We start from the raw sequence: 20,589 nt of genomic DNA, 5'->3' as shown, positions 1-20,589 counted from the left end.
ACTGTAACTGGGCCTCTTCAAAGCCATGAGCTTAACCCGCCCCTAACCCAAGCTCTATCACCAAACCTTTCCATGCTTAAACGTTTCTAACCGCTAACTTTGGAAAGGTGGTTTAATAAGAAAGATTGGATTTGTGGAAAAGATATATTTGCTTTCAAAGGAAACAGCATCAGGCAACTTGGTATTTGTGAAGCCAATGGGTTCAGCACGCCACGATTGGAAAAAAGAGTAGTAATCAGATTCCATCCCGAAGCCTTACCCCTAACCTTGTAACGCAGCCCAAAGAATGTGTGCCAGGAACTTCTGGTGGCTGCAGCAGAAGGGGAAGTTGCGGACCCCCGTAGGTAAGCGGTGGGGGAGTTACAATCTTCAGCTTTTCTTTTCTTAACGCAAACAACATTGTTTCAAAGAAGCAACCTCGCGCCCCAGTCACTAAGACTGCTGGAAGGTTTGTTTGAGCTGCCGCCTCATTTGAATACCCATGATGCACCGAGAAACGCCCCGCCTTATTGTTAGTTTAATAAGACTTTAAAACAGCCCAATATTAAATAGTTCCAATCCCTTTGCAATTGTGTTTTGCATGTGTTAAAGGTTCCAATGATCAGGCAAGAGCTGGTGGGATTAATTAAACACACCTTAACCTCGAGGAGCACTGCCTGTGGCCGGGCCGTTGCCCTGCGGCATGCTTGGGTATACTCTGGTTTCTCTTCAGACCGAATAAATCTTTCGCCTTTTACTAAAGATTTCCGTGGGGAGGAACGACCATGAGTCTTAATCAATTTTTTGATGCCTGGCGTTTGCTGGGCTTCTTTGCAGTTGTTAACGATAGATCAAAAAGATTGCTTGCTTTAGTCGCAAGCTTCGTCCTGGCTAAGAGCTGCGTCGCATCCAGAAGCGCAAAATATCCCGCCTGTGACATGCTATGTACTGTTTGGGGTTGTAGAAATGCTTTAACGAGGCAGAGTTAGACCACGCCCTCCAGACTGTATGCAAATAAGCCTGTACATATGCTTTCAAGCATATTCCCAATTGTTCTTTATGATAATAAACAAACCAAAAAAAAAAAACAACTGTCCTTAAATGTTTAACATTGAGATCTCTGTTCCTCACATGTGCAGTTGTATTATTCATTTCCTCAAATATCAATAGTGAAACATCTGGAAAAAGTACTCACCACACGCTTAAGGGGCCGGTTTTCAGCATGGAAAGGACTAATGCGCCCTCTGTACGTTCAGTGATCATAGCTTTTTTGCTATTTGTTTAAAAGCTTTCCGACACGAGTTGGGAAGCTCTATGCGTGTGGAAAGATCAGGTTGCAGACTTCATTTTTGGCAAAGTGTCTAGTCTGCCGTGTTTGGATTGACTTTTGCCGCTCCGATGCCGTGCTGCGCTCCTTCTTTGTGGCGGTGCTGGGGAGTCCGGTCGTCCGTGCGCTGCCGTTAGTGAGCCTTTTGCTCGTTCGTCGCAAGGCCGTATGGTGAACTGTCCGAGATTTTAGGTAAATAACGTTTTTATTGACACATATGGGGTACAACACAAGGCAGTACAATAAAGATCACTCGGACAATGAGATACATGTAAATGTCAAAACTGAGAAGGAGCCACTTAAACATGCGTCGGACAATGCAGAGTAAATCACGTTAAAACCCACGCAGGGGCTGCTAAAGAGGTCAAACAAATTGACAATCGTGGGGCGGCTTATGTAACAATCAAAGAGAGAAAATAAAACAGTGGATGACAGGTGAGTATAAATGTCTCCAGTATCACAGAGCACAACCTATGGTGCATGGTCAAGTAATCTCACATCGTAATTCAAAACATGCATAAACAAGAGGGGGACAAAAATGGGAAGACAAATGAATACAATCAAATCAGACAGGACAGAACAATGGAGACACACGAGGGATTACGGTGGTTCAGGCCACCGAAACACATCGTCCCCAGTGGCATCCAACACCCGCCCGGACCACACAAAAAAAAAAAAAAAAAAAAAAAAAAAAAAAAAGGGGGGGTGGGGGGGTGGAGAGATGGAATAATAGAGAAGGAAGGGGAAAGAGAGTGGGGGACAAGGATATGAAGAGGGTAGAGACCAGAGAGTAAGGAAGGGAACCGCCAAACCGCATCACCTCAAGAGCGCAGCTAGAACCGGGGATGACAGGAATGAAAGCCAACTTGCCCAGACCTTAGTAAATGCTTCCATCCTGTCAGAGGACAGGTGGACTAATTCCTCCATCTCTCTAATCTCCTCAACCTGAGTAACCCATTGACGTAGGGATGGGGCTTCAGTGCGTTTCCAGTAGCGGGGGATCAGGGAACGGGCAGCATTAAGAAGGTGTCTAGTAACAGAACGTTTCATGGAAGTCAGAGATTCACCCGTGAGGGAAATGAGGCAAAGACCAGGGGAATATGGCACCTCATGACCTGACACCTCCCCCACACCACGCAGCACGCCCTTCCAAAAGGGTCTGATCCTCTCGCAATCCCACCAAATATGCAAAAATGTACCAATCTCCTCCCCACACCTCCAGCATGACGGATCACTCCCCGGGCTAATCTTAGCAATGTAGACTGGAGTCCTGTACCACATAGTGAGAATCTTATATGCCGTCTCCTGGTATTTTGAGGCTACAGAACCTTTGTGAGTTAAAACACAAACCTTCTCCCACTGGTTGTCAGTGAGGACTTCCCCTAGGGCTTCCTCCCAAGCACCCATAAATGAGGGGGGGGCAGCAGGGGTACCCACGTTCAAAAGCTGGTATGTGATCGAGACCCCACCCCGAGGTATCTTATCCAATTGAAGGATCCGTTCAAAAGCCGTGAGGTCCCTTGTGAGGTTATGTTTACCAGGAAGTGTGTGGATGTAGTGCGTGAGTTGTGAAAAGCGATACCTTTGGAGTATACCAGGGCCAGGAGGCGGGAAAACCCTCATAGCAGACCGGGGAGCACCACTGTCCCAGAAGTCAGAAATGCAGGCCTTAGGGTTCAAGCCCATCGAGGAAAGATACCCGTCCTCCATCCCCGGAGCAAAATCTAAGTTGCCTGCGACCGGGAACTGTCCGAGATTTTGTGCGTTTTCTTCCCGCCGCAGTTTTAATACAAAAACAATTTTGTTAGGTACTTTTTATAATCTTAGGTGCAAAATGTTGGCACTGGCGATGCTGCTTAAGACAAAAAGAAATTGAAGGAAATCAGGCTTTTTTGGTGTTTGTGAAAAGGATGGGCTAAACACGCCACAATGGGGAAGGATTCTAAGCCTTACCTAACCCTAAACTGTCAACCGTAAACCATTAACAGTACTCCGACGCTAACTGTAACTGGGCCTCTTCAAAGCCATGAGCTTAACCCGCCCCTAACCCAAGCTCTATCACCAAACCTTTCCATGCTTAAACGTTTCTAACCGCTAACTTTGGAAAGGTGGTTTAATAAGAAAGATTGGATTTGTGGAAAAGATATATTTGCTTTCAAAGGAAACAGCATCAGGCAACTTGGTATTTGTGAAGCCAATGGGTTCAGCACGCCACGATTGGAAAAAAGAGTAGTAATCAGATTCCATCCCGAAGCCTTACCCCTAACCTTGTAACGCAGCCCAAAGAATGTGTGCCAGGAACTTCTGGTGGCTGCAGCAGAAGGGGAAGTTGCGGACCCCCGTAGGTAAGCGGTGGGGGAGTTACAATCTTCAGCTTTTCTTTTCTTAACGCAAACAACATTGTTTCAAAGAAGCAACCTCGCGCCCCAGTCACTAAGACTGCTGGAAGGTTTGTTTGAGCTGCCGCCTCATTTGAATACCCATGATGCACCGAGAAACGCCCCGCCTTATTGTTAGTTTAATAAGACTTTAAAACAGCCCAATATTAAATAGTTCCAATCCCTTTGCAATTGTGTTTTGCATGTGTTAAAGGTTCCAATGATCAGGCAAGAGCTGGTGGGATTAATTAAACACACCTTAACCTCGAGGAGCACTGCCTGTGGCCGGGCCGTTGCCCTGCGGCATGCTTGGGTATACTCTGGTTTCTCTTCAGACCGAATAAATCTTTCGCCTTTTACTAAAGATTTCCGTGGGGAGGAACGACCATGAGTCTTAATCAATTTTTTGATGCCTGGCGTTTGCTGGGCTTCTTTGCAGTTGTTAACGATAGATCAAAAAGATTGCTTGCTTTAGTCGCAAGCTTCGTCCTGGCTAAGAGCTGCGTCGCATCCAGAAGCGCAAAATATCCCGCCTGTGACATGCTATGTACTGTTTGGGGTTGTAGAAATGCTTTAACGAGGCAGAGTTAGACCACGCCCTCCAGACTGTATGCAAATAAGCCTGTACATATGCTTTCAAGCATATTCCCAATTGTTCTTTATGATAATAAACAAACCAAAAAAAAAAAACAACTGTCCTTAAATGTTTAACATTGAGATCTCTGTTCCTCACATGTGCAGTTGTATTATTCATTTCCTCAAATATCAATAGTGAAACATCTGGAAAAAGTACTCACCACACGCTTAAGGGGCCGGTTTTCAGCATGGAAAGGACTAATGCGCCCTCTGTACGTTCAGTGATCATAGCTTTTTTGCTATTTGTTTAAAAGCTTTCCGACACGAGTTGGGAAGCTCTATGCGTGTGGAAAGATCAGGTTGCAGACTTCATTTTTGGCAAAGTGTCTAGTCTGCCGTGTTTGGATTGACTTTTGCCGCTCCGATGCCGTGCTGCGCTCCTTCTTTGTGGCGGTGCTGGGGAGTCCGGTCGTCCGTGCGCTGCCGTTAGTGAGCCTTTTGCTCGTTCGTCGCAAGGCCGTATGGTGAACTGTCCGAGATTTTAGGTAAATAACGTTTTTATTGACACATATGGGGTACAACACAAGGCAGTACAATAAAGATCACTCGGACAATGAGATACATGTAAATGTCAAAACTGAGAAGGAGCCACTTAAACATGCGTCGGACAATGCAGAGTAAATCACGTTAAAACCCACGCAGGGGCTGCTAAAGAGGTCAAACAAATTGACAATCGTGGGGCGGCTTATGTAACAATCAAAGAGAGAAAATAAAACAGTGGATGACAGGTGAGTATAAATGTCTCCAGTATCACAGAGCACAACCTATGGTGCATGGTCAAGTAATCTCACATCGTAATTCAAAACATGCATAAACAAGAGGGGGACAAAAATGGGAAGACAAATGAATACAATCAAATCAGACAGGACAGAACAATGGAGACACACGAGGGATTACGGTGGTTCAGGCCACCGAAACACATCGTCCCCAGTGGCATCCAACACCCGCCCGGACCACACAAAAAAAAAAAAAAAAAAAAAAAAAAAAAAAAGGGGGGGTGGGGGGGTGGAGAGATGGAATAATAGAGAAGGAAGGGGAAAGAGAGTGGGGGACAAGGATATGAAGAGGGTAGAGACCAGAGAGTAAGGAAGGGAACCGCCAAACCGCATCACCTCAAGAGCGCAGCTAGAACCGGGGATGACAGGAATGAAAGCCAACTTGCCCAGACCTTAGTAAATGCTTCCATCCTGTCAGAGGACAGGTGGACTAATTCCTCCATCTCTCTAATCTCCTCAACCTGAGTAACCCATTGACGTAGGGATGGGGCTTCAGTGCGTTTCCAGTAGCGGGGGATCAGGGAACGGGCAGCATTAAGAAGGTGTCTAGTAACAGAACGTTTCATGGAAGTCAGAGATTCACCCGTGAGGGAAATGAGGCAAAGACCAGGGGAATATGGCACCTCATGACCTGACACCTCCCCCACACCACGCAGCACGCCCTTCCAAAAGGGTCTGATCCTCTCGCAATCCCACCAAATATGCAAAAATGTACCAATCTCCTCCCCACACCTCCAGCATGACGGATCACTCCCCGGGCTAATCTTAGCAATGTAGACTGGAGTCCTGTACCACATAGTGAGAATCTTATATGCCGTCTCCTGGTATTTTGAGGCTACAGAACCTTTGTGAGTTAAAACACAAACCTTCTCCCACTGGTTGTCAGTGAGGACTTCCCCTAGGGCTTCCTCCCAAGCACCCATAAATGAGGGGGGGGCAGCAGGGGTACCCACGTTCAAAAGCTGGTATGTGATCGAGACCCCACCCCGAGGTATCTTATCCAATTGAAGGATCCGTTCAAAAGCCGTGAGGTCCCTTGTGAGGTTATGTTTACCAGGAAGTGTGTGGATGTAGTGCGTGAGTTGTGAAAAGCGATACCTTTGGAGTATACCAGGGCCAGGAGGCGGGAAAACCCTCATAGCAGACCGGGGAGCACCACTGTCCCAGAAGTCAGAAATGCAGGCCTTAGGGTTCAAGCCCATCGAGGAAAGATACCCGTCCTCCATCCCCGGAGCAAAATCTAAGTTGCCTGCGACCGGGAACTGTCCGAGATTTTGTGCGTTTTCTTCCCGCCGCAGTTTTAATACAAAAACAATTTTGTTAGGTACTTTTTATAATCTTAGGTGCAAAATGTTGGCACTGGCGATGCTGCTTAAGACAAAAAGAAATTGAAGGAAATCAGGCTTTTTTGGTGTTTGTGAAAAGGATGGGCTAAACACGCCACAATGGGGAAGGATTCTAAGCCTTACCTAACCCTAAACTGTCAACCGTAAACCATTAACAGTACTCCGACGCTAACTGTAACTGGGCCTCTTCAAAGCCATGAGCTTAACCCGCCCCTAACCCAAGCTCTATCACCAAACCTTTCCATGCTTAAACGTTTCTAACCGCTAACTTTGGAAAGGTGGTTTAATTAGAAAGATTGGATTTGTGGAAAAGATATATTTGCTTTCAAAGGAAACAGCATCAGGCAACTTGGTATTTGTGAAGCCGATGGGTTCAGCACGCCACGATTGGAAAAAAGAGTAGTAATCAGATTCCATCCCGAAGCCTTACCCCTAACCTTGTAACGCAGCCCAAAGAATGTGTGCCAGGAACTTCTGGTGGCTGCAGCAGAAGGGGAAGTTGCGGACCCCCGTAGGTAAGCGGTGGGGGAGTTACAATCTTCAGCTTTTCTTTTCTTAACGCAAACAACATTGTTTCAAAGAAGCAACCTCGCGCCCCAGTCACTAAGACTGCTGGAAGGTTTGTTTGAGCTGCCGCCTCATTTGAATACCCATGATGCACCGAGAAACGCCCCGCCTTATTGTTAGTTTAATAAGACTTTAAAACAGCCCAATATTAAATAGTTCCAATCCCTTTGCAATTGTGTTTTGCATGTGTTAAAGGTTCCATTGATCAGGCAAGAGCTGGGTGGGATTAATTAAACACACCTTAACCTCGAGGAGCACTGCCTGTGGCCGGGCCGTTGCCCTGCGGCATGCTTGGGTATACTCTGGTTTCTCTTCAGACCGAATAAATCTTTCGCCTTTTACTAAAGATTTCCGTGGGGAGGAACGACCATGAGTCTTAATCAATTTTTTGATGCCTGGCGTTTGCTGGGCTTCTTTGCTGTTGTTAACGATAGATCAAAAAGATTGCTTGCTTTAGTCGCAAGCTTCGTCCTGGCTAAGAGCTGCGTCGCATCCAGAAGCGCAAAATATCCTGCCTGTGTCATGCTATGTACTGTTTGGGGTTGTAGAAATGCTTTAACAAGGCAGAGTTAGACCACGCCCTCCAGACTGTATGCAAATAAGCCTGTACATATGCTTTCAAGCATATTCCCAATTGTTCTTTATGATAATAAACAAACCAAAAAAAAAAACAACTGTCCTTAAATGTTTAACATTGAGATCTCTGTTCCTCACATGTGCAGTTGTATTATTCATTTCCTCAAATATCAATAGTGAAACATCTGGAAGAAGTACTCACCACACGCTTAAGGGGCCGGTTTTCAGCATGGAAAGGACTAATGCGCCCTCTGTACGTTCAGTGATCATAGCTTTTTTGCTATTTGTTTAAAAGCTTTCCGACACGAGTTGGGAAGCTCTATGCGTGTGGAAAGATCAGGTTGCAGACTTCATTTTTGGCAAAGTGTCTAGTCTGCCGTGTTTGGATTGACTTTTGCCGCTCCGATGCCGTGCTGCGCTCCTTCTTTGTGGCGGTGCTGGGGAGTCCGGTCGTCCGTGCGCTGCCGTCAGTGAGCCTTTTGCTCGTTCGTCGCAAGGCCGTATGGTGAACTGTCCGAGATTTTGTGCGTTTTCTTCCCGCCGCAGTTTTAATACAAAAACAATTTTGTTAGGTACTTTTTATAATCTTAGGTGCAAAATGTTGGCACTGGTGATGCTGCTTAAGACAAAAAGAAATTGAAGGAAATCAGGCTTTTTTGGTGTTTGTGAAAAGGATGGGCTAAACACGCCACAATGGGGAAGGATTCTAAGCCTTACCTAACCCTAAACTGTCAACCGTAAACCATTAACAGTACTCCGACGCTAACTGTAACTGGGCCTCTTCAAAGCCATGAGCTTAACCCGCCCCTAACCCAAGCTCTATCACCAAACCTTTCCATGCTTAAACGTTTCTAACCGCTAACTTTGGAAAGGTGGTTTAATAAGAAAGATTGGATTTGTGGAAAAGATATATTTGCTTTCAAAGGAAACAGCATCAGGCAACTTGGTATTTGTGAAGCCGATGGGTTCAGCACGCCACGATTGGAAAAAAGAGTAGTAATCAGATTCCATCCCGAAGCCTTACCCCTAACCTTGTAACGCAGCCCAAAGAATGTGTGCCAGGAACTTCTGGTGGCTGCAGCAGAAGGGGAAGTTGCGGACCCCCGTAGGTAAGCGGTGGGGGAGTTACAATCTTCAGCTTTTCTTTTCTTAACGCAAACAACATTGTTTCAAAGAAGCAACCTCGCGCCCCAGTCACTAAGACTGCTGGAAGGTTTGTTTGAGCTGCCGCCTCATTTGAATACCCATGATGCACCGAGAAACGCCCCGCCTTATTGTTAGTTTAATAAGACTTTAAAACAGCCCAATATTAAATAGTTCCAATCCCTTTGCAATTGTGTTTTGCATGTGTTAAAGGTTCCAATGATCAGGCAAGAGCTGGGTGGGATTAATTAAACACACCTTAACCTCGAGGAGCACTGCCTGTGGCCGGGCCGTTGCCCTGCGGCATGCTTGGGTATACTCTGGTTTCTCTTCAGACCGAATAAATCTTTCGCCTTTTACTAAAGATTTCCGTGGGGAGGAACGACCATGAGTCTTAATCAATTTTTTGATGCCTGGCGTTTGCTGGGCTTCTTTGCTGTTGTTAACGATAGATCAAAAAGATTGCTTGCTTTAGTCGCAAGCTTCGTCCTGGCTAAGAGCTGCGTCGCATCCAGAAGCGCAAAATATCCTGCCTGTGTCATGCTATGTACTGTTTGGGGTTGTAGAAATGCTTTAACAAGGCAGAGTTAGACCACGCCCTCCAGACTGTATGCAAATAAGCCTGTACATATGCTTTCAAGCATATTCCCAATTGTTCTTTATGATAATAAACAAACCAAAAAAAAAAACAACTGTCCTTAAATGTTTAACATTGAGATCTCTGTTCCTCACATGTGCAGTTGTATTATTCATTTCCTCAAATATCAATAGTGAAACATCTGGAAGAAGTACTCACCACACGCTTAAGGGGCCGGTTTTCAGCATGGAAAGGACTAATGCGCCCTCTGTACGTTCAGTGATCATAGATTTTTTGCTATTTGTTTAAAAGCTTTCCGACACGAGTTGGGAAGCTCTATGCGTGTGGAAAGATCAGGTTGCAGACTTCATTTTTGGCAAAGTGTCTAGTCTGCCGTGTTTGGATTGACTTTTGCCGCTCCGATGCCGTGCTGCGCTCCTTCTTTGTGGCGGTGCTGGGGAGTCCGGTCGTCCGTGCGCTGCCCTTAGTGAGCCTTTTGCTCGTTCGTCGCAAGGCCGTATGGTGAACTGTCCGAGATTTTGTGCGTTTTCTTCCCGCCGCAGTTTTAATACAAAAACAATTTTGTTAGGTACTTTTTATAATCTTAGGTGCAAAATGTTGGCACTGGCGATGCTGCTTAAGACAAAAAGAAATTGAAGGAAATCAGGCTTTTTTGGTGTTTGTGAAAAGGATGGGCTAAACACGCCACAATGGGGAAGGATTCTAAGCCTTACCTAACCCTAAACTGTCAACCGTAAACCATTAACAGTACTCCGACGCTAACTGTAACTGGGCCTCTTCAAAGCCATGAGCTTAACCCGCCCCTAACCCAAGCTCTATCACCAAACCTTTCCATGCTTAAACGTTTCTAACCGCTAACTTTGGAAAGGTGGTTTAATTAGAAAGATTGGATTTGTGGAAAAGATATATTTGCTTTCAAAGGAAACAGCATCAGGCAACTTGGTATTTGTGAAGCCGATGGGTTCAGCACGCCACGATTGGAAAAAAGAGTAGTAATCAGATTCCATCCCGAAGCCTTACCCCTAACCTTGTAACGCAGCCCAAAGAATGTGTGCCAGGAACTTCTGGTGGCTGCAGCAGAAGGGGAAGTTGCGGACCCCCGTAGGTAAGCGGTGGGGGAGTTACAATCTTCAGCTTTTCTTTTCTTAACGCAAACAACATTGTTTCAAAGAAGCAACCTCGCGCCCCAGTCACTAAGACTGCTGGAAGGTTTGTTTGAGCTGCCGCCTCATTTGAATACCCATGATGCACCGAGAAACGCCCCGCCTTATTGTTAGTTTAATAAGACTTTAAAACAGCCCAATATTAAATAGTTCCAATCCCTTTGCAATTGTGTTTTGCATGTGTTAAAGGTTCCAATGATCAGGCAAGAGCTGGGTGGGATTAATTAAACACACCTTAACCTCGAGGAGCACTGCCTGTGGCCGGGCCGTTGCCCTGCGGCATGCTTGGGTATACTCTGGTTTCTCTTCAGACCGAATAAATCTTTCGCCTTTTACTAAAGATTTCCGTGGGGAGGAATGACCATGAGTCTTAATCAGTTTTTTGATGCCTGGCGTTTGCTGGGCTTCTTTGCTGTTGTTAACGATAGATCAAAAAGATTGCCTGCTTTAGTCGCAAGCTTCGTCCTGGCTAAGGGCTGCGTCGCATCCAGAAGCGCAAAATATCCTGCCTGTGTCATGCTATGTACTGTTTGGGGTTGTAGAAATGCTTTAACGAGGCAGAGTTAGACCACGCCCTCCAGGCTGTATGCAAATAAGCCTGTACATATGCTTTCAAGCATATTCCCAATTGTTCTTTATGATAATAAACAAACCAAAAAAAAAAAACAACTGTCCTTAAATGTTTAACATTGAGATCTCTGTTCCTCACATGTGCAGTTGTATTATTCATTTCCTCAAATATCAATAGTGAAACATCTGGAAAAAGTACTCACCACACGCTTAAGGGGCCGGTTTTCAGCATGGAAAGGACTAATGCGCCCTCTGTACATTCAGTGATCATAGCTTTTTTGCTATTTGTTTAAAAGCTTTCCGACACGAGTTGGGAAGCTCTATGCGTGTGGAAAGATCAGGTTGCAGACTTCATTTTTGGCAAAGTGTCTAGTCTGCCGTGTTTGGATTGACTTTTGCCGCTCCGATGCCGTGCTGCGCTCCTTCTTTGTGGCGGTGCTGGGGAGTCCGGTCGTCCGTGCGCTGCCGTCAGTGAGCCTTTTGCTCGTTTGTCGCAAGGCCGTATGGTGAACTGTCCGAGATTTTGTGCGTTTTCTTCCCGCCGCAGTTTTAATACAAAAACAATTTTGTTAGGTACTTTTTATAATCTTAGGTGCAAAATGTTGGCACTGGTGATGCTGCTTAAGACAAAAAGAAATTGAAGGAAATCAGGCTTTTTTGGTGTTTGTGAAAAGGATGGGCTAAACACGCCACAATGGGGAAGGATTCTAAGCCTTACCTAACGCTAAACTGTCAACCGTAAACCATTAACAGTACTCCGACGCTAACTGTAACTGGGCCTCTTCAAAGCCATGAGCTTAACCCGCCCCTAACCCAAGCTCTATCACCAAACCTTTCCATGCTTAAACGTTTCTAACCGCTAACTTTGGAAAGGTGGTTTAATTAGAAAGATTGGATTTGTGGAAAAGATATATTTGCTTTCAAAGGAAACAGCATCAGGCAACTTGGTATTTGTGAAGCCGATGGGTTCAGCACGCCACGATTGGAAAAAAGAGTAGTAATCAGATTCCATCCCGAAGCCTTACCCCTAACCTTGTAACACAGCCCAAAGAATGTGTGCCAGGAACTTCTGGTGGCTGCAGCAGAAGGGGAAGTTGCGGACCCCCGTAGGTAAGCGGTGGGGGAGTTACAATCTTCAGCTTTTCTTTTCTTAACGCAGACAACATTGTTTCAAAGAAGCAACCTCGCGCCCCAGTCACTAAGACTGCTGGAAGGTTTGTTTGAGCTGCCGCCTCATTTGAATACCCATGATGCACCGAGAAACGCCCCGCCTTATTGTTAGTTTAATAAGACTTTAAAACAGCCCAATATTAAATAGTTCCAATCCCTTTGCAATTGTGTTTTGCATGTGTTAAAGGTTCCAATGATCAGGCAAGAGCTGGGTGGGATTAATTAAACACACCTTAACCTCGAGGAGCACTGCCTGGGGCCGGGCCGTTGCCCTGCGGCATGCTTGGGTATACTCTGGTTTCTCTTTAGACTGAATAAATCTTTCGCCTTTTACTAAAGATTTCCGTGGGGAGGAACGACCATGAGTCTTAATCAATTTTTTGATGCCTGGCGTTTGCTGGGCTTCTTTGCTGTTGTTAACGATAGATCAAAAAGATTGCTTGCTTTAGTCGCAAGCTTCGTCCTGGCTAAGGGCTGTGTCACATCCAGAAGCGCAAAATATCCTGCCTGTGTCATGCTATGTACTGTTTGGGGTTGTAGAAATGCTTTAACGAGGCAGAGTTAGACCACGCCCTCCAGGCTGTATGCAAATAAGCCTGTACATATGCTTTCAAGCATATTCCCAATTGTTCTTTATGATAATAAACAAACCAAAAAAAAAAACAACTGTCCTTAAATGTTTAACATTGAGATCTCTGTTCCTCACATGTGCAGTTGTATTATTCATTTCCTCAAATATCAATAGTGAAACATCTGGAAAAAGTACTCACCACACGCTTAAGGGGCCGGTTTTCAGCATGGAAAGGACTAATGCGCCCTCTGTACGTTCAGTGATCATAGCTTTTTTGCTATTTGTTTAAAAGCTTTCCGACACGAGTTGGGAAGCTCTATGCGTGTGGAAAGATCAGGTTGCAGACTTCATTTTTGGCAAAGTGTCTAGTCTGCCGTGTTTGGATTGACTTTTGCCGCTCCGATGCCGCGCTGCGCTCCTTCTTTGTGGCGGTGCTGGGGAGTCCGGTCGTCCGTGCGCTGCCGTTAGTGAGCCTTTTGCTCGTTCGTCGCAAGGCCGTATGGTGAACTGTCCGAGATTTTGTGCGTTTTCTTCCCGCCGCAGTTTTAATACAAAAACAATTTTGTTAGGTACTTTTTATAATCTTAGGTGCAAAATGTTGGCACTGGCGATGCTGCTTAAGACAAAAAGAAATTGAAGGAAATCAGGCTTTTTTGGTGTTTGTGAAAAGGATGGGCTAAACACGCCACAATGGGGAAGGATTCTAAGCCTTACCTAACCCTAAACTGTCAACCGTAAACCATTAACAGTACTCCGACGCTAACTGTAACTGGGCCTCTTCAAAGCCATGAGCTTAACCCGCCCCTAACCCAAGCTCTATCACCAAACCTTTCCATGCTTAAACGTTTCTAACCGCTAACTTTGGAAAGGTGGTTTAATTAGAAAGATTGGATTTGTGGAAAAGATATATTTGCTTTCAAAGGAAACAGCATCAGGCAACTTGGTATTTGTGAAGCCGATGGGTTCAGCACGCCACGATTGGAAAAAAGAGTAGTAATCAGATTCCATCCCGAAGCCTTACCCCTAACCTTGTAACACAGCCCAAAGAATGTGTGCCAGGAACTTCTGGTGGCTGCAGCAGAAGGGGAAGTTGCGGACCCCCGTAGGTAAGCGGTGGGGGAGTTACAATCTTCAGCTTTTCTTTTCTTAACGCAGACAACATTGTTTCAAAGAAGCAACCTCGCGCCCCAGTCACTAAGACTGCTGGAAGGTTTGTTTGAGCTGCCGCCTCATTTGAATACCCATGATGCACCGAGAAACGCCCCGCCTTATTGTTAGTTTAATAAGACTTTAAAACAGCCCAATATTAAATAGTTCCAATCCCTTTGCAATTGTGTTTTGCATGTGTTAAAGGTTCCAATGATCAGGCAAGAGCTGGGTGGGATTAATTAAACACACCTTAACCTCGAGGAGCACTGCCTGGGGCCGGGCCGTTGCCCTGCGGCATGCTTGGGTATACTCTGGTTTTTCTTCAGACCGAATAAATCTTTCGCCTTTTACTAAAGATTTCCGTGGGGAGGAACGACCATGAGTCTTAATCAATTTTTTGATGCCTGGCGTTTGCTGGGCTTCTTTGCTGTTGTTAACGATAGATCAAAACGATTGCTTGCTTTAGTCGCAAGCTTCGCCCTGGCTAAGGGCTGCGTCGCATCCAGAAGCGCAAAATATCCTGCCTGTGTCATGCTATGTACTGTTTGGGGTTGTAGAAATGCTTTAACGAGGCAGAGTTAGACCACGCCCTCCAGACTGTATGCAAATAAGCCTGTACATATGCTTTCAAGCATATTCCCAATTGTTCTTTATGATAATAAACAAACCAAAAAAAAAAAAACAACTGTCCTTAAATGTTTAACATTGAGATCTCTGTTCCTTACATGTGCAGTTGTATTATTCATTTCCTCAAATATCAATAGTGAAACATCTGGAAAAAGTACTCACCACACGCTTAAGGGGCCGGTTTTCAGCATGGAAAGGACTAATGCGCCCTCTGCACGTTCAGTGATCATAGCTTTTTTGCTATTTGTTTAAAAGCTTTCCGACACGAATTGGGAAGCTCTATGCGTGTGGAAAGATCAGGTTGCAGACTTCAGTTTTGGCAAAGTGTCTAGTCTGCCGTGTTTGGATTGACATTTGCCGCTCCGATGCCGTGCTGTGCTCCTTCTTTGTGGCGGTGCTGGGGAGCCCGGTCGTCCGTGCGCTGCCGTTAGTGAGCCTTTTGCTCGTTCGTCGCAAGGCCGTATGGTGAACTGTCCGAGATTTTGTGCGTTTTCTTCCCGCCGCAGTTTTAATACAAAAACAATTTTGTTAGGTACTTTTTATAATCTTAGGTGCAAAATGTTGGCACTGGCGATGCTGCTTAAGACAAAAAGAAATTGAAGGAAATCAGGCTTTTTTGGTGTTTGTGAAAAGGATGGGCTAAACACGCCACAATGGGGAAGGATTCTAAGCCTTACCTAACCCTAAACTGTCAACCGTAAACCATTAACAGTACTCCGACGCTAACTGTAACTGGGCCTCTTCAAAGCCATGAGCTTAACCCGCCCCTAACCCAAGCTCTATCACCAAACCTTTCCATGCTTAAACGTTTCTAACCGCTAACTTTGGAAAGGTGGTTTAATTAGAAAGATTGGATTTGTGGAAAAGATATATTTGCTTTCAAAGGAAACAGCATCAGGCAACTTGGTATTTGTGAAGCCGATGGGTTCAGCACGCCACGATTGGAAAAAAGAGTAGTAATCAGATTCCATCCCGAAGCCTTACCCCTAACCTTGTAACACAGCCCAAAGAATGTGTGCCAGGAACTTATGGTGGCTGCAGCAGAAGGGGAAGTTGCGGACCCCCGTAGGTAAGCGGTGGGGGAGTTACAATCTTCAGCTTTTCTTTTCTTAACGCAAACAACATTGTTTCAAAGAAGCAACCTCGCGCCCCAGTCACTAAGACTGCTGGAAGGTTTGTTTGAGCTGCCGCCTCATTTGAATACCCATGATGCACCGAGAAACGCCCCGCCTTATTGTTAGTTTAATAAGACTTTAAAACAGCCCAATATTAAATAGTTCCAATCCCTTTGCAATTGTGTTTTGCATGTGTTAAAGGTTCCAATGATCAGGCAAGAGCTGGGTGGGATTAATTAAACACACCTTAACCTCGAGGAGCACTGCCTGTGGCCGGGCCGTTGCCCTGCGGCATGCTTGGGTATACTCTGGTTTCTCTTCAGACCGAATAAATCTTTCGCCTTTTACTAAAGATTTCCGTGGGGAGGAACGACCATGAGTCTTAATCAATTTTTTGATGCCTGGCGTTTGCTGGGCTTCTTTGCTGTTGTTAACGATAGATCAAAAAGATTGCTTGCTTTAGTCGCAAGCTTCGTCCTGGCTAAGGGCTGTGTCGCATCCAGAAGCGCAAAATATCCTGCCTGTGTCATGCTATGTACTGTTTGGGGTTGTAGAAATGCTTTAACGAGGCAGAGGTAGACCATGCCCTCCAGACTGTATGCAAATAAGCCTGTACATATGCTTTCAAGCATATTCCCAATTGTTCTTTATGATAATAAACAAACCAAAAAAAAAAACCAACTGTCCTTAAATGTTTAACATTGAGATCTCTGTTCCTCACATGTGCAGTCGTATTATTCATTTCCTCAAATATCAATAGTGAAACATCTGGAAAAAGTACTCACCACACGCTTAAGGGGCCGGTTTTCAGCATGGAAAGGACTAATGCGCCCTCTGTGCGTTCAGTGATCATAGCTTTTTTGCTATTTGTTTAAAAGCTTTCCGACACGAGTTGGGAAGCTCTATGCGTGTGGAAAGATCAGGTTGCAGACTTCATTTTTGGCAAAGTGTCTAGTTTGCCGTGTTTGGATTGACTTTTGCCGCTCCGATGCCGCGCTGCGCTCCTTCTTTGTGGCGGTGCTGGGGAGTCCGGTCGTCCGTGCGCTGCCGTTAGTGAGCCTTTTGCTCGTTCGTCGCAAGGCCGTATGGTGAACTGTCCGAGATTTTGTGCGTTTTCTTCCCGCCGCAGTTTTAATACAAAAACAATTTTGTTAGGTACTTTTTATAATCTTAGGTGCAAAATGTTGGCACTGGCGATGCTGCTTAAGACAAAAAGAAATTGAAGGAAATCAGGCTTTTTTGGTGTTTGTGAAAAGGATGGGCTAAACACGCCACAATGGGGAAGGATTCTAAGCCTTACCTAACCCTAAACTGTCAACCGTAAACCATTAACAGTACTCCGACGCTAACTGTAACTGGGCCTCTTCAAAGCCATGAGCTTAACCCGCCCCTAACCCAAGCTCTATCACCAAACCTTTCCATGCTTAAACGTTTCTAACCGCTAACTTTGGAAAGGTGGTTTAATTAGAAAGATTGGATTTGTGGAAAAGATATATTTGCTTTCAAAGGAAACAGCATCAGGCAACTTGGTATTTGTGAAGCCGATGGGTTCAGCACGCCACGATTGGAAAAAAGAGTAGTAATCAGATTCCATCCCGAAGCCTTACCCCTAACCTTGTAACACAGCCCAAAGAATGTGTGCCAGGAACTTCTGGTGGCTGCAGCAGAAGGGGAAGTTGCGGACCCCCGTAGGTAAGCGGTGGGGGAGTTACAATCTTCAGCTTTTCTTTTCTTAACGCAAACAACATTGTTTCAAAGAAGCAACCTCGCGCCCCAGTCACTAAGACTGCTGGAAGGTTTGTTTGAGCTGCCGCCTCATTTGAATACCCATGATGCACCGAGAAACGCCCCGCCTTATTGTTAGTTTAATAAGACTTTAAAACAGCCCAATATTAAATAGTTCCAATCCCTTTGCAATTGTGTTTTGCATGTGTTAAAGGTTCCAATGATCAGGCAAGAGCTGGGTGGGATTAATTAAACACACCTTAACCTCGAGGAGCACTGCCTGTGGCCGGGCCGTTGCCCTGCGGCATGCTTGGGTATACTCTGGTTTCTCTTCAGACCGAATAAATCTTTCGCCTTTTACTAAAGATTTCCGTGGGGAGGAACGACCATGAGTCTTAATCAATTTTTTGATGCCTGGCGTTTGCTGGGCTTCTTTGCTGTTGTTAACGATAGATCAAAAAGATTGCTTGCTTTAGTCGCAAGCTTCGTCCTGGCTAAGGGCTGCGTCGCATCCAGAAGCGCAAAATATCCTGCCTGTGTCATGCTATGTACTGTTTGGGGTTGTAGAAATGCTTTAACGAGGCAGAGGTAGACCACGCCCTCCAGACTGTATGCAAATAAGCCTGTACATATGCTTTCAAGCATATTCCCAATTGTTCTTTATGATAATAAACACACCAAAAAAAAAAAACAACTGTCCTTAAATGTTTAACATTGAGATCTCTGTTCCTCACATGTGCAGTTGTATTATTCATTTCCTCAAATATCAATAGTGAAACATCTGGAAAAAGTACTCACCACACGCTTAAGGGGCCGGTTTTCAGCATGGAAAGGACTAATGCGCCCGCTGTACGTTCAGTGATCATAGCTTTTTTGCTATTTGTTTAAAAGCTTTCCGACACGAGTTGGGAAGCTCTATGCGTGTGGAAAGATCAGGTTGCAGACTTCGTTTTTGGCAAAATGTCTAGTCTGCCGTGTTTGGATTGACTTTTGCCGCTCCGATGCCGTGCTGCGCTCCTTCTTTGTGGCGGTGCTGGGGAGTCCGGTCGTCCGTGCGCTGCCGTTAGTGAGCCTTTTGCTCGTTCGTCGCAAGGCCGTATGGTGAACTGTCCGAGATTTTGTGCGTTTTCTTCCCGCCGCAGTTTTAATACAAAAACAATTTTGTTAGGTACTTTTTATAATCTTAGGTGCAAAATGTTGGCACTGGCGATGCTGCTTAAGACAAAAAGAAATTGAAGGAAATCAGGCTTTTTTGGTGTTTGTGAAAAGGATGGGCTAAACACGCCACAATGGGGAAGGATTCTAAGCCTTACCTAACCCTAAACTGTCAACCGTAAACCATTAACAGTACTCCGACGCTAACTGTAACTGGGCCTCTTCAAAGCCATGAGCTTATCCCGCCCCTAACCCAAGCTCTATCACCAAACCTTTCCATGCTTAAACGTTTCTAACCGCTAACTTTGGAAAGGTGGTTTAATTAGAAAGATTGGATTTGTGGAAAAGATATATTTGCTTTCAAAGGAAACAGCATCAGGCAACTTGGTATTTGTGAAGCCGATGGGTTCAGCACGCCACGATTGGAAAAAAGAGTAGTAATCAGATTCCATCCCGAAGCCTTACCCCTAACCTTGTAACACAGCCCAAAGAATGTGTGCCAGGAACTTCTGGTGGCTGCAGCAGAAGGGGAAGTTGCGGACCCCCGTAGGTAAGCGGTGGGGGAGTTACAATCTTCAGCTTTTCTTTTCTTAACGCAAACAACATTGTTTCAAAGAAGCAACCTCGCGCCCCAGTCACTAAGACTGCTGGAAGGTTTGTTTGAGCTGCCGCCTCATTTGAATACCCATGATGCACCGAGAAACGCCCCGCCTTATTGTTAGTTTAATAAGACTTTAAAACAGCCCAATATTAAATAGTTCCAATCCCTTTGCAATTGTGTTTTGCATGTGTTAAAGGTTCCAATGATCAGGCAAGAGCTGGGTGGGATTAATTAAACACACCTTAACCTCGAGGAGCACTGCCTGTGGCCGGGCCGTTGCCCTGCGGCATGCTTGGGTATACTCTGGTTTCTCTTCAGACCGAATAAATCTTTCGCCTTTTACTAAAGATTTCCGTGGGGAGGAACGACCATGAGTCTTAATCAATTTTTTGATGCCTGGCGTTTGCTGGGCTTCTTTGCTGTTGTTAACGATAGATCAAAAAGATTGCTTGCTTTAGTCGCAAGCTTCGTCCTGGCTAAGGGCTGCGTCGCATCCAGAAGCGCAAAATATCCTGCCTGTGTCATGCTATGTACTGTTTGGGGTTGTAGAAATGCTTTAACGAGGCAGAGGTAGACCATGCCCTCCAGACTGTATGCAAATAAGCCTGCACATATGCTTTCAAGCATATTCCCAATTGTTCTTTATGATAATAAACACACCAAAAAAAAAAACAACTGTCCTTAAATGTTTAACATTGAGATCTCTGTTCCTCACATGTGCAGTTGTATTATTCATTTCCTCAAATATCAATAGTGAAACATCTGGAAAAAGTACTCACCACACGCTTAAGGGGCCGGTTTTCAGCATGGAAAGGACTAATGCGCCCGCTGTACGTTCAGTGATCATAGCTTTTTTGCTATTTGTTTAAAAGCTTTCCGACACGAGTTGGGAAGCTCTATGCGTGTGGAAAGATCAGGTTGCAGACTTCGTTTTTGGCAAAATGTCTAGTCTGCCGTGTTTGGATTGACTTTTGCCGCTCCGATGCCGTGCTGCGCTCCTTCTTTGTGGCGGTGCTGGGGAGTCCGGTCGTCCGTGCGCTGCCGTTAGTGAGCCTTTTGCTCGTTCGTCGCAAGGCCGTTTGGTGAACTGTCCGAGATTTTGTGCGTTTTCTTCCCGCCGCAGTTTTAATACAAAAACAATTTTGTTAGGTACTTTTTATAATCTTAGGTGCAAAATGTTGGCACTGGCGATGCTGCTTAAGACAAAAAGAAATTGAAGGAAATCAGGCTTTTTTGGTGTTTGTGAAAAGGATGGGCTAAACACGCCACAATGGGGAAGGATTCTAAGCCTTACCTAACCCTAAACTGTCAACCGTAAACCATTAACAGTACTCCGACGCTAACTGTAACTGGGCCTCTTCAAAGCCATGAGCTTAACCCGCCCCTAACCCAAGCTCTATCACCAAACCTTTCCATG

The 20,589-nt window shown here is 45.3% G+C and overlaps 10 non-coding genes across 10 annotated transcripts; all 10 read left to right on the top strand.

Moving 5' to 3' along the window:
* The first annotated feature begins 692 nt into the window (after positions 1 to 692).
* On the top strand, positions 693 to 807 carry LOC128488033 (U5 spliceosomal RNA). Its single transcript, XR_008353474.1, has one exon. It is a non-coding gene; the product is annotated as a U5 spliceosomal RNA (small nuclear RNA).
* Positions 808 to 3,999: 3,192 nt separating this feature from the next.
* LOC128488032 (U5 spliceosomal RNA) lies at positions 4,000 to 4,114 on the top strand. The gene has a single exon (XR_008353473.1). It is a non-coding gene; the product is annotated as a U5 spliceosomal RNA (small nuclear RNA).
* A 3,192-nt stretch (positions 4,115 to 7,306) lies between these two features.
* On the top strand, positions 7,307 to 7,421 carry LOC128488031 (U5 spliceosomal RNA). The gene has a single exon (XR_008353472.1). It is a non-coding gene; the product is annotated as a U5 spliceosomal RNA (small nuclear RNA).
* Positions 7,422 to 9,043: 1,622 nt separating this feature from the next.
* LOC128488030 (U5 spliceosomal RNA) lies at positions 9,044 to 9,158 on the top strand. The gene has a single exon (XR_008353470.1). It is a non-coding gene; the product is annotated as a U5 spliceosomal RNA (small nuclear RNA).
* Positions 9,159 to 10,780: 1,622 nt separating this feature from the next.
* On the top strand, positions 10,781 to 10,895 carry LOC128488189 (U5 spliceosomal RNA). Its single transcript, XR_008353622.1, has one exon. It is a non-coding gene; the product is annotated as a U5 spliceosomal RNA (small nuclear RNA).
* A 1,623-nt stretch (positions 10,896 to 12,518) lies between these two features.
* On the top strand, positions 12,519 to 12,633 carry LOC128488167 (U5 spliceosomal RNA). Its single transcript, XR_008353603.1, has one exon. It is a non-coding gene; the product is annotated as a U5 spliceosomal RNA (small nuclear RNA).
* Positions 12,634 to 14,255: 1,622 nt separating this feature from the next.
* LOC128488148 (U5 spliceosomal RNA) lies at positions 14,256 to 14,370 on the top strand. Its single transcript, XR_008353585.1, has one exon. It is a non-coding gene; the product is annotated as a U5 spliceosomal RNA (small nuclear RNA).
* Positions 14,371 to 15,994: 1,624 nt separating this feature from the next.
* LOC128488029 (U5 spliceosomal RNA) lies at positions 15,995 to 16,109 on the top strand. The gene has a single exon (XR_008353469.1). It is a non-coding gene; the product is annotated as a U5 spliceosomal RNA (small nuclear RNA).
* A 1,623-nt stretch (positions 16,110 to 17,732) lies between these two features.
* Positions 17,733 to 17,847, top strand: LOC128488027 (U5 spliceosomal RNA). Its single transcript, XR_008353467.1, has one exon. It is a non-coding gene; the product is annotated as a U5 spliceosomal RNA (small nuclear RNA).
* Positions 17,848 to 19,470: 1,623 nt separating this feature from the next.
* On the top strand, positions 19,471 to 19,585 carry LOC128488026 (U5 spliceosomal RNA). The gene has a single exon (XR_008353466.1). It is a non-coding gene; the product is annotated as a U5 spliceosomal RNA (small nuclear RNA).
* Positions 19,586 to 20,589: the final 1,004 nt, after the last annotated feature.

Source organism: Spea bombifrons, chromosome 3, assembly GCF_027358695.1.
Source record: "Spea bombifrons isolate aSpeBom1 chromosome 3, aSpeBom1.2.pri, whole genome shotgun sequence".
NCBI classification, from domain to species: Eukaryota; Metazoa; Chordata; class Amphibia; order Anura; family Pelobatidae; genus Spea; species Spea bombifrons.
Note: the sequence above shows the minus strand (reverse complement) of the source record. Positions and strands in the feature narration are given on the sequence as shown.